Source organism: Malania oleifera, chromosome 9 (assembly GCF_029873635.1).
Source record: "Malania oleifera isolate guangnan ecotype guangnan chromosome 9, ASM2987363v1, whole genome shotgun sequence".
In the NCBI taxonomy this organism is placed as follows: Eukaryota; Viridiplantae; Streptophyta; class Magnoliopsida; order Santalales; family Ximeniaceae; genus Malania; species Malania oleifera.
In genome coordinates this window covers 21,353,983-21,370,873 of record NC_080425.1, presented here as the reverse complement: position 1 = coordinate 21,370,873, position 16,891 = coordinate 21,353,983, and positions in this window count along the sequence as shown.

Below are 16,891 nucleotides of genomic sequence, written 5' to 3'. Positions count from 1 at the left end.
TGCATTCAAAATAATATAAATATACAAATAAACATATAAGGCAATAACAATATACTAAAAATAGTGATAACAATATTAATAATGATAAGAATAAATAATAGTAATAATAATAATAATAATAATAATAATAATAAATAAATAATTTTTGAAAAAAAACCCTAAAAACATTTCCTTTTTCGGTTTTTGGTATTTTTCTTTTTTTGGAAATAATATATACTACTATTATGGTTATAAGGAAATAATAATAATAATAATAATAATAATAATAAGGTAAAAATAATAATAATAATAATAGTAATAACAAAGATAAATAAATAAAATAATAATAATAATAGTAATAATAAAGGTAAAAATACTAATAATAATAATAATTAAAAATAATGTCAATAATAATGAAAATAATAAATAATAATAATAATAATAAACAATATAAATAGAAATAAAAATAAAAGTAATATGAATAATACTAATGAAAATAATAATAATAATAATGAATAATAATAATAATAATAATCAAAATAAGATATAGTAATAATAGTAATAAAAATACTAATAATAATGATAATAAAAATAATAAAAATAATAATGAAAATAATAAATAATAATAATAATAAAATAGACATAAAAAACATAAAAATAAAAGTAATATTAATAATACTAATGAATAATAATAATAATAATAATAAAGAAAATAATAATAATAATAATAATAAGATTAGTGAAAAATAATAATAATAATAATAATAATAATAATAATAATAATAATAATAATAATAAAAAAATAACAATAATAATAATAATAGTAATACATATATTGGGCCTGGGTAAAAATGGGGTGTCTACACAAAGAATTTATTCTTCTCATCCTTCGAAAATGTGTAACAATTTGATGGCATGAGAATTTTGTCCCCATCACGAAACAGGTGCAGTTTAGGTCGTATTCTCATATCTTCCATATCTCGGTGAGCATTTGTGGTGTTCTTTGTCTTCCCATTTATATCAAGCAATGTACCAATGATATTCTCACAAATGTTCTTTTCAATGTGCATGACATCCAAGTTATGGCATAGTAGAAGATCTTTCCAATATGGCAACTTGAAGAAGATGCTTCTCTTTGTCAAATTCAACTCCGACTTAGCACATTTTCTTTTTCTACTTGTTGGTGGTTTCCCAAATTTCACATCTCCAATCAACCTTAGCTGGTTTAATATCTCTTCCCCACTTAGTCGCTTTGGGGCGACTTTCGTTCAGGTTTTCCATTGAAGCTTCTGACACCATGAGTCCTCCAAGGATGTCTAGTTTGTAGAAAACGGCGATGACACATAAAGCATAACTTGCGGCCATGCTTCAAGGATAAGGACCCAACATCCTTATTACATATTGGGCATGCTAAGTAACATTTTGTGCTCCAACCTGACAGGTTGCCGTATGCGGGGAAATCATTAATTGTCCACAAAATTGCAGCATGCATTCGAAATGTTGTCCCGGTTTCCACATCGAATGTCTCCACTCCTTTTTCTCATAATTCTTTCAACTTGTCAATTAATGGACGCAAGTAAATATCAATATCATTACCAAGTGCTCTCGGTCCGGGAATCAGTAGGGACATATAAATGAAATGTTCTTTCATACATTGCCATGGTAGCATATTGTATGACATCATCATAACTGACCACATGCTATATGGGTTGGTCATGTTACCTAAAGAATTGAACCCATCTGAAGTAAGGCCAAGTTTGATGTTGCGAGGATCACTAGCAAACCATGCATTTTATCAAAATCGGCCCAAGTTTCAAAGTCCGCTGGATGGCTAAGGGTGTTTCCATCTTGAAGACGTTTCTCTTGATGCCATCTCATATCTGTAGCAGTCTTTTTGCACATATACAATCGTTGTACCCGCGGGATTAATGGACAATATTGCAAAACTTTTTTGAGGATCTTTTTACCCTTCTTTTGATTAGTTGTATACCTTAGTTCACCACATTCTGGGCACTCATTCGCATTTTCATGTTCACTATAAAAGAGTGCACAATCATACCTACACACATGTATTAGAGTGTAACCTAGACCCAATTCACGCATGTATGTCTTCGCCTCATAAAAAGACTTGGGAAGTGTTTCACCATTAGGTAGTGCTGCCTTAATGAGGCTTAAATGCATGTTGAATGCGTTTTGAGATAACCCATGCATTGTCCTTGCATGAAGAAACTTTATCAGAAACTCTAATTTTGAGAACTTTTTACAGTTTGGATATAGGGGCACCCGTGCATCCCTAATGAGATTAGCAAATGATTTACTGAGTTGATTCAACATACTAGCATCGCAAGGTACGGTACCTGCTGAAGTAGGTTCATCACCAATACGTGACACAGGCACATCACCCGTGTCCATTGCAATCCCCCTTTGCAAGTCACCTAACATTTCAAGTACCCCTTTCGAACAGGTATCACCACCTACTATATTTGCCCCCTCATCTTCATCATTATCATAATCACTCTGAACTGCGTAATCTTCACCGTGGAACACCCATGTTGTGTACCTTTTCTCCATTCTAAAGTCTAATAAATGTGAATGGACCAAATCAATGTGTTTGAATGTTATGTTCTGACATTTCTTGCAAGGACACCTTATTCTACTGGCTTTTTCTGCACGAGGACACGCAAACTCTATGAAATCATGTACCCTTTTCACGTATTTTGAAAAAAACCTACCCCGAGCATTCATCCAACTCTTATCCATGTTCATTAATTACCTTATAATATGTTCAAGTAAATGGTGTTCATTATATTCTCATAATGTTTATCATGCAAGCATTGTGAATCCTATAATCAACCATCATACTTTAAAGGGTACGGATCCTATCCCATTCAGGAATGTTGCATTTACATTGCGATCAATTGCTCAAATTCCTTCGTCATAGTCGTTATAAATTTCGGAAGCATCTCCCCATAGCTCTCCAAGTACACGAGATGGGGGAAGTGAAAATTTTTCTAGTTTTCCATCACTAACAAATTGTCACGACACCCCACTATGCACCCAAAGAATACAAGTAGAGACGCGCTCGAAATATATAATGACAATTGACAAAGTATGAATGATGACAACAATCTAAATACAACTTCCTGAACTGTCTACATTAGACAATCCAAGAATGGTTGAAATACAAACATTACTAATCGTAAGTGAAACAAATAATTAACATGTTCAAGTGATTATTAGTCAACATAGTATGACTAATAATCAATTGAAATATAACAATTGATTTGTCTCACATGTACGATTAGGAATGAATGTATAGTAACCGTTCTTGGACGGGTTTAAGCTTCAATGAATACATGAAATAACAGTAATTAATTTGACATTTTACTTCATATTCCATTTAGTTCTTGACCTTTCACTGTACACTTACGATTGTTGTTCTTAGCCAAGTCTTTTTTATTTTCAATTATAAGATTAAGATCGTCTCTTTTCTTACAAATTTCAATACGTGAGAGACGCGAGTTAGAATGACTTTAAGTTTTAACTGATCATGCATGTATTTCTTTGTATATAGTTTTATTATGGACAAATTTTAATGAAATTTCGGCAGCGTGCCGTCTGTAAATTGAACATTTCTCAAAAAATTCCTACACTAAAACTTGATAGATTCAAGCAAACAAATCACAATAATACACATCATGCAGATACCCGTGAGTTTGAGCATGCGAGAACCTAATTCCAATACCAGCATACAATTCACAATGTACTACATCAGTCATGCAGTTGGCGTTCAACACAAGCATGTATTTCAGTAGTTCAATTTGGAAAATAAAGCTCCATCTAAACTATTTTTAAATAATTTTAATTAAAATAAAATAAAACTTGAAATGAACTCCAACAATCTCTTCAAAACTCATATATTAGCCTCATTTTCTTTCTAATTTTATATATTATATATATTATAATTGATTTATTAGACATTTAAAAATATAAACAAATCTGCTATATTAATTATCTAATTTGATTTGATATTTTTTTTCCTTTTCATTTAACTACTTTTAACTTGAATCAGGCCTTAATTTCATATATACAATGCATTGCCTTCACGCTAATTCATACCATAATATATATATATATATATATATATATATATATATATATATATATATTCATATTCACATTTAAAGTGAGTTTGTCTTCTTTAGCAGCTTTCAAAATATTGTCAGATCTTTTTATTTTATTTTATGGAAGGTTGTATCCATTCATTTATATTGTTATATATATATATATATATATATATATATATATATATATATTAATATTAATATTATAATTCTCTATATTTATAAATATTGCATTTTTTGTATTTTCTGCTGTTAAATATATATATTTTATTATAGATGAATAAAGAATAACTAAAGGGTGACCTGAAGTTGAAGGTAATAGGTACGCCCTATTCGCGCACAGAAAAATAGGGGTATACATAATCAATTAGTCATGAGATTGATGGTTTCCTTTCTTAACTTTCATTTGGGGCATCTCAATTTATAATATAATACATATTGCATGCAATTCAAAAACCCCATTATGCGCTATATATATAAATATATTAATGAATGAGTTATAATTTGCTATTAACTTTTTTCAGGTAAATTGTTTTAGCAAAACATTTAATAATAGACAAAAACTCAAAAAATTTAATGTCATATGTGAGTAGTGTTTTGACATTAAACCCTTTTTATAGTATTATATTCTCAACCCAAATGATATATTATAATTAAGGTGGCTAGCTTATCTTACATAGCACACATATAATTAAAACCGTACACTTAAAAATTAATTAGTTTGTTTCTAATTCACTTGACCATTGATTTAATTATAATTACCTTTTCACTAATAGTTAGCTAATCTAACTTAACTAATAAGATGAATCTCATCATTTATATATATTTGAATATATATATATACATACATACATATATGTATACTTGTCAATTCCAAGTGGTCGCCTAGTGGTTGCTAGCAGTTATGTATAAAGCTAGCTAAGGGTGACCCAACAATGCAAATAGATTCATCTGGTTTTTTTTTTTTTTTCTTTCTTTCTTTCTTTTTTCATAAAGGCATATATATATTATGAGGACCTATAGCTAGCTAGGCAGCTAGCTCCAACCCAAAGTAATGAATGAAAAAGAAAGATGGAGTAGTGAAGAGTCCATTTGTCGTATTTATCCAAAGAGCTAGCCTCCAATAGGATGTTTATATACATGTGTGTGTGTGTGTGTGTGTGTGCAGGAGGTAATTAATAAGTGTAGAGTAATAGAAAATACGTCAGATGTGGCATTCGTCATCAATCCTGTTTACTGTGACGTAGTTAATTTGTGTTCATCCAACTACAAATATAAATCACCAAAGTTGGAAGTATCACATGCATGCACCGCTATCTATTGCTTTCTTGCATATCATATCAATTACCAATTAGTCGCATGTTTATTTCCTAATGTTTTAGAGGAATAACTATGAATAACTCCTACACATTTAATGCATTACCATTTACCAATGGCTGATCATAAATTGCGGTTTCAAGACAAGAGGGAGATGGACAACTCAGACCCCCCACCCAAACAACTCAACGGTTTTTTGAAATCCCAATTAAGCTCTGCTATAATATTTATTGGCTATGATTCATCAATTGATTAGGTAATTTAGGGTTTTGGGTTAATGGTATATTTGATAATGTATGTATAAATATTAAATAATGTTAGGTTGTGGAGGGCATTCTATGATTATGATGAATAAAAAAGTACATAAATGGGCAATGAAATGTTTTGTTGAATGTGGTTAAAACAGAGCCAAAAACTATAGATCAAGTCGAACCCAAAATTCCAAAAAAAATAGAAAGGAACATAGAGACTTAGGTAGAGCTACTAGTGCCTCTACCCTCCCATAATATTGTTTCTTTATTTATGATTTTCATAAAAGTAATATTACTTTGGGAAAATTAGGGATTTTTTATGAGAAGGCTAGAAGACACTGGACGACCAAACAAACAGCCGCAAGCCCTTTCTTCCTCCTCCTCCTCTTCTTCTTCTCTCTCTAGGAAAATGCGGAGGCAGAGATAGTGACTATAAAGTGTCAAAGGGTGTAATGACCCGAATTTAAAATGAAATTTAAATAATAAAGAAAGGGAAATGGAAGCCGGAAACAAAAGGAAGTTGTTGACGACATTGAACTTTGGGAGGAAAATGGAAAGGGGATCAGCAGGACTTCGTCGACAAATACAGGGGATTCGTTGACGAACACAGAGCTTCTTCGACGAGAAAATGCCGAGAGAGGTTTTTAAGCTGACTGAATTTTATCGACGAGGAGTGGATTTCGTTGACGGAATTTGTGAAGGACTCGTCGACGAAATTCGCTGTTCTATAAATATGGGAAAATCCGGATATTTAAGCTTCTTAAAGAAGCTAACCCTCTCCCTCTCTCTCCCCTTCGGCTCACCCTCTCTCTCTCTCTCTTCATTTTTGGGCTATTTTTATGCCGGATCGACAATCCGAAATCACCACGATACTCCTTGCAGAGTTCTCTTCGAATCTGCTGGAGCGGATCATCGGTGAAAGTAAGGTGGAAACCATCCCAAATCCAAGGTAAGACTTTATACTCAATTTTTGGATTTGTGACAGTTGAGAGAAGTGTTGTACGCGTTAAAATATTAAAGTTTAATACTGGAAGTTTCCGTTTCCAGGGGTGTTAATTGAGAACGTTGGGAATCATCCCTGAGTTGAGGTAAGACCTTTTAAACCGAATTTGACTTAGTGGTAGTTATAAGAAGTGTTAGACGTTTAGAAATATTGAAGTTTAATTCTGGGGGTTTTCATTTTCAGGGCGTTGAGTTAGGAACCTTGCGGGTGCGGGGCAGTTCTATTAGGGGCTTTCCAGGAATCAGGTAAGGGGATAAAGTAAACTAGTTTCTGTTATTGAGAAAATGCTTTAATATATATATATATATATATATATATATATGTTTTATATTTGTAAAATACTATGAAAATGATCGTATGTTGAATATGTGGAAAATCCGTTTGTGTGGCATGAGTATAAAATGTTGTAAAATACTATTTTCTAGGAATGTGGATGATATGGATTTTTATGATGGAAAACCGGCGTACGGGCCGAGATATTTATATATATATATATGATTTGCTGACGTACGGGCCGTGCTATGTGAATATGTTTGCCGGCGTATGGGTCGTGCTATGTGGATGAGATTTGCCAGCGTACGGGCTGTGCTATGTGATTTTTCAGCGTACGAGCTGAGCTATGTGATTTGCCAGCGTACGGGCTGTACTATGTGATTTGCCGGCGTACGGGCCGAGCTATGATAAAATGTGTAATACCGACATACGGGCCGATGATTTTCATGATACACGTATATATATATATGCAAATGATATGATCGATGTGAAAATGAGTGATATGAGATATCTATGTATCACGGTTTTAGTATATGTATATGATATCAGAACCTGGTTGGCTTGGTTTAGGCTAACACTTGCACGGTATCGTTGCTATGTGTCCATGGTCCTCGTGATCATGATATCTGTGTTAACGCCGCTGTACGGAGTGGTGTGAAATTGGATGGTTGATGTGGTTATTTTCAAGAAGTGTGCTGTTATCGCTCCTAGTATACGGACCAGTCTGGGTAGACCCATCAGACCTACAAACTAGACTATTGACTTGGCAATGGTCGGCTAACCATTGTCAGGTCCCGCCTTCGGGCCACACAACCCAGTCATGTGAGGGTAATATATGACAACAGCCAGCTAACCTACCAGGATGGTTTTTATGTTGTTATTATTATTATGATATGAGATGAGAAATGTTTATGAAAATGCAGTATGTTCTGCCATGTTATGATATACATATGTTTTCCCAGATTTGATAAAAAAAGTACTGAGTATGATATGTATGGTATATGTAGAACACGGTATACTCATGTTGCCATACACTGGTATTAGTTTATTTCCCTTACTGAGAGGTGTCTCACTCCTAAACTTTACAATTTTTTAGGAGTCCTGGATATGAGAGCGGGAAAAGCCCCGCTGACATAGTGTGGTTTATCCGCCCTTTTTTGAAGGTAAGTTTTTGATAGGGACAATTAGGTTTTTGTGGGGATTGTCCCTGGATTACATTTTTGGGATGTATGTATGGAAATACAATGAATGTAGTATCTCTGGTATTGTGATATATGAAATGATGAGATGCATGAGATTGTATGTTTCCTGCTGCTTAGGCTTCTGCTATATATATTCTGATGTATCCCTCGTACCCATGGGTCCACGTGGATTGTGACCTGCTGAGCTGGAATGTGGGATGTGTGGTATTGATTTTATGATGATTTTATTATAATATATATATATATATATATATATATATATATATATGTGTGTGTGTGTGTGTGTGTGTGTGTGTGTGTGTGAAAAATGAGTAGGTCGTGACAAAGGGGGCCTAGGACACTGGTCAATAGAAAACGAAGAGAAGGGCTGAATTTTGAAAGACCTCATAGCTTTGTGCCCTTATGCTATTTTCCCTTTCTTCTTATTATTTTTTCGTAAGTGACTCACTCGAAAAATGAGCAGTTCGAAAGCTATCCCAAGTATAGGAGTTCTATTGTGTAATATTAAGTCCAAGGGCTAGATCGTCTCCTTAGGGAATGCGTTTAATCTCAAAATTTACATTCGTCCAATCGAAAATAAAAATGCACTGAACTTGGTTCAGATTCGGATTTTCAAGATGGTTCAATTTCACTTTTGATGAATTAAATGACACATAATTTAAAACCCTAAACTAACATGCACTAAATAAAAGAAAACAAGAATAGAAACCCTACATCTACTTAAGGAAATACCTAAACACGCATTATTAAAGATGGCAACTACAAATAAGGAATTAAAACATGCAAAGGAAACTCAATCAAACACACACACGCGCAATAAAAATCAAATCTGCAACATGAACCAAAAATTACGAACCAAAATCACAATTTAAACACTGACTAAATACTAAACTTTTAATACGAGTCAAGAACTCGAACTGAAATAACAAGACATAAACAAAGATCAAAATTTAAATAATAACGAAACACAATAAAACCTTTCTTTTTTTTCTTTTTTTATTTAGAACCCAACCAGAAATCATCGAAATAATTAAATAAATTGAAGCACTAGTTAAATCTACCACAAAATTAATTAAGAAACTAAATAAATAAACCGCGTCCCTAACATTCAAAATTAAAATCCTTCCATAAACCTCAATAAAAAAAAATAAATAAATAACAATAGTCACTTAACAAGAGCAGTAATAATAAGACATTCAAAAAAAATCCAAGTTAACTAACTTCAAATAAAAAAACAATAATATCCGACTAAAAAATAATAATAAAAAAAAGGTGTGTGTGTGTGTGTGTGTGTGTGTGTGAGAGAGAGAGAGAGAGAGAGAGAGAGAGGAGAGAGAGAGAGAGAGAGAGAGAGAGAGAGAGAGAGAGAGATAGAAAAGAAACAGAGGCCTGTGGAGTGTTCAGATGTGTTGGAATGGTGGCAGTAGGGGAAGATGGCTTCGGATGCTCTAGCTGCTGCTCATGGTGGTTGCTGGTCGTGGATTGCTATGGCGCTCTACTCAGATGCTGGAGCTGAAGGAGTTGCAGAGGGCAGTGGCCAGAGAGGGGGCTGGAGCTGTTGCAGCAGAGAGCTGCTGTTGCTGGCCGAGGGGGACAAGGGTTGTGGCAGCAGAGAGTTGCTGCTGGTGTGCTTCGCGGGGAACTGCTATGGCTGCCTTGGCTGTGTAGCAGGGAAGAGGAGAGGCTGGGACTAGTGTTGCTGGAGGTACAGCAGCAAAGGGACAAGGGAAAGACAGAAGAAAAAGGGAGAGAAGAGAAGGAGGAAGCCAGGGAAGATTAAGAGAGAAGAGATAGGGAGCAAAGTAGAATTGAAAAGAATAAATAAAACAAACTAAAGAAGAAGAAGAAGAAGAAGAAGAAGGAGAAGAGGAGAATGGGGAGCCACAGGGGCTGCCTGCGCAGGGAGAAGAAGCAAGGGAATAAAAAGGGGAAATTTGGTGCCCTAGACCCGGATCCAGCCAACTTGACCCGGCAACTTGACCCGAATTGTTGTACTTTTTTTTTTTTTTCATTTTTTTCATTATATGTTCATCGCAAATCTGACTCTTCTGGAGCCCGTATCTCACAAAACTCAAAACACAAAAGTTGTAGATAATCCTTTCCTCTTTCTCCAAAAATTTGAATTGTTTCGATCAGAGCTCAGACGGAAAAGTTATACATGAAATACAAATAGGTGTTGGTTTTGGTCCCCGGGAATTTTCCTGCGATAAAAAATTACCAAAACTTAATAAATAATGCAATAAAGTTCAAGAATGATAATTTTGGCACTTTATTAAAATATTGGACAATTTTAGACATTTAATTAAAAATATAAACCGTAAAGTTCGGGTTAAGTTGCCGAATTACGCAGTTTTGGCGCGTAATCAGTAAGTTGCCAAAATATTTTCTAAAATTTGAGTTTTGACCTCACTCTAGGTAAGAGAGACCTGACAAAATGGATCAATTCCGATAATCTGTAGTGGATTAGACAAATTATCGGATAAAAAATTATAATTCATATTCAACTTATTTAAGTGATTAGATAATTCATTGTGGATGGCAAATCCTCAAATATAATTTTGTTGAAAATTTATTTTGTATCATGTGTAAAATTTAAACTTTATTTTGAGTTTGAATAAAATTTAAACAACCATGTTTGTATTTTTTTTAGTTCATAGCTGTATTGCATCACATTTTCAATGTGATTATTTACAAAATTCAGAACATATTTAAAATTTAATGCATGCATAACATTTTAAATTTTAAACTGTCGAAATGCAAAACATGAGTTTTGAAATTTACATTTTTCTCTAAAATAAATACTTATTGATAAACATCTATCAATAAATTTATATGACATTCAATATATTCAAAACGAAAGAATAAAGACAAGGGATCAAAGTTTTATACATGTATACATAATCATTCACCAAGAAAGAAGAAGGAGTCTTACCCAATTAAGATGTAGTGGATGAATCTTGAAAGATGAACCTGCAAAAAATGAAATAAAGGGGCTTTCAAATCAGAGATGAAACTGAGAAAGCAGAAATTTTCACGAGTGGGCTAGGACTCCGACCAAACCTAAGATGTCGCGAGATCAAGGGCGTCACTCACCTGGGAATAGTGGGAGACTGGGAAAGGGGTTTGACGGGGGTCACAGCGGGAGACTGAGAGAGGGCGTACGTACTAGGCCGTTAGTCCACTAGGGCTTTGATGAAGCCTGAGATGTACGGCGAACAGGGCGTACCGGACGAGAGCAGCGGGAGACTGAGAGAGGTTCGCGAGTGGCCGGGTAGCGGCTGCGGCTCCGAGGGCAGCTAGAGGCGGGGTACTTAACGGCGACTAAGTGGGTAGGGAGGAGGAAAGAAGGGAGGAGGGAAAGGAGGGGGATCGGGGAGGGGAGGATTGGGAGAGCAATGGGAGACGAGCGGGAAAGTGATAAAGGAAATGAGGGAAGAAAAGGAAGATTGGGGTAAATTTAATAAAAGGACTAGTAGTAACGAATCAATAACCGTCACTACTAGTGGGGCAATAGTGACGAATTAATAAATTCGTCACTAATACTCTAAAACCAAAATTCTTTTTTTTTTTAAATACGGGAAGTATTAGTGACGGTTCTCAAATTCGTCACTAATACTGGGGCAATAGTGACAAATATGTAAAGTCGTCACTAATACTCTGAAACAAAAATATTGGGATTATTTTTTAATACGGGAAGTATTAGTGACGGTTCTCAAATCTGTCACTAATAATCGGCAAATAGTGACGAATAAAGTGATTCGTCACTAATACTCTGAAACAAAAAAAAAAATTATTTATTTTTAAATACGTGAGGTATTAGTGACGGTTCTCAAGTCCATCACTAATACTGGGGCAATAGTGATGAATATATAAATTCGTCACTAATACTCTGAAATAAAAATATTAAGATTATTTTTCAATACGGGAAGTATTAGTAACAGTTCTCAAATCTGTCACTAATAGCAAGGCAATAGTTTCTGAAATAAAATATTCTTATTTATTTTTAAATACGGGAAGTATTAGTGACGGTTCTCAAATTCGCCACTAATATTAGGGCAATAGTGACAAATATATAAATTCGTCACTAATACTCAGAAACAAAAGTATTGTGATTATTTTTCAATACGTGAAGTATTAGTGATGGTTATTAAATTCGTCACTAATAATTGGCAAATAGTGACGAATAAAGAAATTCGTTAGTAATACTCTGAAACAAAATTTTTTTATTTATTTTTAAATACCGAAGTATTAGTGACGGTTCCTTAACGAATATATAAATTCATCACTAATACTCTGAAACAAAAAAAATTGTTTATTTTTAAAATAATAGTAGTGACTGTTATTTATTTGTCACTAATAAATATCTTTTAGTGACGGATCTTGTTTGTCACTAATACTGTACAAATCGTCACAAATATTTTCTCGAGATATTTTATGCGCGAAAAACTATTTCCCGCGATTTTTTTCGATTTTTAGTGACGAAATTATTAATGACATAACTAATAGTTCCGTATTAGTGACGGTTCTCAAATTCATCACTAATACCCACCTTTAGTGACGAAATTGTATCCGTCACTAATAATTTCGTCACTAAAAACCAGTATTGTTGTAGTGTTTATAGATTCTCAGAAAATTTGACAGTTAAGGGACACGCTCGGTATTTTGGAAAAAAGTTTCATTAAAAAATTAATAGCGTTTTAGCCCTTAAAAAATTTCCAACCTGAGAGGTTCCGTCGACCTAGGTAAAGGTTCGGTCGACTACTTTTGTAAGTTCAGTCGACCAAGGTAAATTTGAACTAAGGATATAGTCGACCGTCTCAGGGCGATTCTGAACCCTTCGTGGGTTTGGTAGACCAAGACAAAGGTCGATTGACCATTCATATAGATTTGGTCGACCAAGCTCATTTTGAACTATAAAATCGGTCAACCAAGTACTTGGAAAAAGTGTATTTGTATATATAGGTCAGTCGACCGAGGAAGTTTAGTTCAAAAACAGTCCAGTCGACATAGACATCATCCACATTTTGACTTTGAGGCGAACAATGGTTCAGTCGATTATGGTAATATAACATAGAATCGGTCAGTCGACTGAGCATGCCAAAATTACAAATATGCCCTCAGGGCGAGTTCGGTCGACTGAGGTGATTTAACATATAAAAGGTCAGTCGACTAAGACTTTACAGCACATGCCTCACGTGGCACATTTGGTTGACCGAGTCATTTAGTACATAAGGGTTCGGTCGACCGAGACTCTTTTGTTGACTCTATGAGTCTAATCTCGTTTTGATTATGACAAAACTAATGTTTCTCACCTGTGCACTGAGCATCTTGAATAGGTTCATCCTTAGCATGCACTGATGGTAGAAACTCAAGGAAGCCTTATAGACCACAAAGATCATGTTTCATATATGGATCTAAAGAAGCAAAAGGATGAAGACCTCTTTGCTATTGTATTTGCATTAAATTCTATTGGGTTTGTAATATAATATAATTTGTAATAATGCATCTACATGCATGATAAGACTAAATTCTCAAGAGGTCATTGATTGACTATTAGGTCCCTAAAACATCACTTGCAAAATCCTCTTAAACTCACAAGTCATATCTATGCAAACAAGGAAGAATTTTAATCAAAATCAGGACCTATTCTTAACTTTGAAAGGGCTTCGACTGACCAAACTTAGGGTGTTAAAAACGCCTCGGTCAATCGAATAGGTAAGATTCAACAAAGTTGACAGAGGCCCGGGCGAATGAACTTAAAGTGAGCTAACTATCCCTGGTCGACCGAATATTTAAAAGCTACTTTTCCATTGTCTATGGGCGACCGAACGTTTAGTTCAAAATAGGCTCGGGCAACCAAATTGTGAGATTTGACAAATTGAACTACTTATCAGGTGACCAAACCTCAATCGTTTGGAAAATTGCCTTGGCTTCAGCCAACCGGACTCACCCTCAGGCACCCAAACCCAAAAGCTCACATTTTCTTTGTGTGTCTGGTCGGGCGACTGACCCTAAGGACCAGATGACTGAAACTCTTGGATTACCACATTTTTATTGCGGTAATTGGGGTTAAAACTTGTGTAAACATTTTTAAAATACCAAATAAGTCCCCAACGGCTATAATTTGTGGAGTATCTATAAATACTCGTTCATTTTCTTTGATTAGCAACAAGATTAGCAAATAGATTAGCAAAAAGTTCTCTCAAATTTTTACACTCCTATTTGCTCATACTCCATAATTTTTCAAGTAAATATTGTTCATATTCTCTCAAACTGTTATTTGCAAAAATCATCTTTGATAAGAGAGTGTTTATTGCATTCTCTTCATTTGCATTATTGTTGCAACTTGAAGAGTGAATATATTTGTGTGCTTCATACATTATCTTAATGCTAGTATTCTCTCTTATTCATTATTGTTGAAATTATTTTTCAGAGAGTCAGCTTGAGTTGATCCAAGATTATTTCATTGATAAATATTATCTTGGGATAACTCTTTTCAGCTTGAGGATCTTTGCATCTTTGTTGTAAGATTCAAAGGCTAGATTTTGTACTTATTGTAAAATATTTTTGAGAAGCTAATCTTGACTATCTCCTGATTTTATTGCTAAAATATTTTGTGGAGATAAAGTTATTAGAAGTATAGGTCTTTGAAATACCATTACTATCTTACACCTATTTGATTCAAAGATCAATCTTAACATCATCTCTTATTTTAATTGATTGATCAAATCTCACTTGAGCATTAATTCCTTATCATACTTGAGTGCTTTGATTATATCGTGCTTATTGCTGGTACATATTTGCTTAGTTGAGAAGCATTTGATTTGTACGCAAACTTTATATTCAATGTTGTATTCCAGGCGTGGCCTGAGGGGGTGTTAATTTAGCCCGTAAAGATTGTTTGTAAAAGTTGAGGTCAGCCCTCGTAATTTGACCTGGTGTTGTAAACGGTATCGCTCCACCAAGTAAGCGAGCATTAGTGGAATCTTCTTGCTTGTGAGCTTGAGGTAGGGACATAGGCAATATTGGCTAAACCCCGATATCATATGATGTGTTCCTTTAATTTCTACACTTCAATTTCCTTATATGTATGTTATTATTCATTGTCTTAGTTTACATACATGATTTAAATGTTTGAGAAACACTAATATTGATTTATTGATTTAAATATTTGCTTAGTAGGTTTTCTATGATATTAGGAAAAGTTTAGACAGACCCTAGGTTGTGTATTATTACTGCTGGCTTAGTTAAACCTTGGAAGAATAATTTTTTAAATATCCAATTCACCCCCCCCCCTTTTGGATTACACCAAAATCAACAATTGTTTACAACATTATTTTTCTGGTTTATCATTTAAGCACAAATCATAGAGTACTAGAAAAATGCAACCATATAGATCCAAAGATATTAAATAAATTTAAAATAGGGATCGTATGACAAAACCTAAGACACATGTGGCTAAAAAATATATTTTAAAACAAAATTCTCAATAAAATCATTTTGTTTAAGCACAAGCCACAATGAATTCAACAACATATCTAAGCCAAAAAAATTGGTGAGCATAACAAGATAGAATTTTAGCCTAAGATGCTCCCCCTTTTAATTTGAATACGTGCTTAGATACTGTTAGCTACTTATACTCATACAAAGTATGAAAATTTATTAAGAGTTCAAACAGTATAAGTACTCTTTTCAGATTTTACTGGATATATGTTAGACCCATAAATCTCACTAGTATGTCCCTAAACACACATACGCTAAATATCAAGCAATAGGTCTTGCATGGTGTTCATCCATACCGTGAACAATCCATATCAAAGAATGGTTCAGTAGAGACAGGATATGAGTTCAGGGTACCAAAATAAATTTGGGACTCAAAAAGTAGAAACAATGAAAGTATGAGTCCATGGGGCAGGTGAGTTATAATCCTTATATCAAGGATGAGGCTTAAACTCCCTGGTATAGTCTCACGCACGCATAAGTGCATTTACGCTCAAGGATGAATTTCATTCAAGCACATTCATCACATGTTCATCCTTCTAAATATTACTCAGCATGTAAGAGATGATAAATATTAAGTTCATTTTTCTTAAAAGTGGGGCTTAAACTCCCCTGTATATTTGCATGCATACATATTTGCATTAAGTTCGAGGATGATAGTCATTTAAGAGCATTCATAAAAAATTCATCCTTTCAAAAGGGTTTCCAGTATGCAGCAAATAATAAGCATTTAGCACACAACATTACATATTGCATTTTAATTTAAAATGTGATAGCCAGTCAAGGCTATACTTAAAGGTAATGCAATAGGGATTCAATATAAGAATGACACAACTCAAAGTACACAATGAGTGTGTGTGATAAACATTCCCCTTAAGTCAAGCAATTGCTCATAGTTACATGGACTTAAATATTATAACATGATGATTGACCATTTGGGTCCTTCGTGAGGTTCACATTCCAAGGTTAGGACCGAATGGTGTCCATGAACTAAGTTTCTCCTAGGTCCATAAAATGTGTACATGTTTTTAGTTTAGCGCAAACCAATAGGATTCTACATCTACAAATCTATTTAATTATCTAGAAACCTAGGAAATGACATGAAGATTGTGCATGTTTTTCTATTAAGCATATACCATTTAAAATTTAACATGCACAAGCGGACGGTTCAACATGCACCTATAACTAAGGATGAAAATTGATATTCGTTTATGATTCACTCATCCTTTCAAAAATATTTTA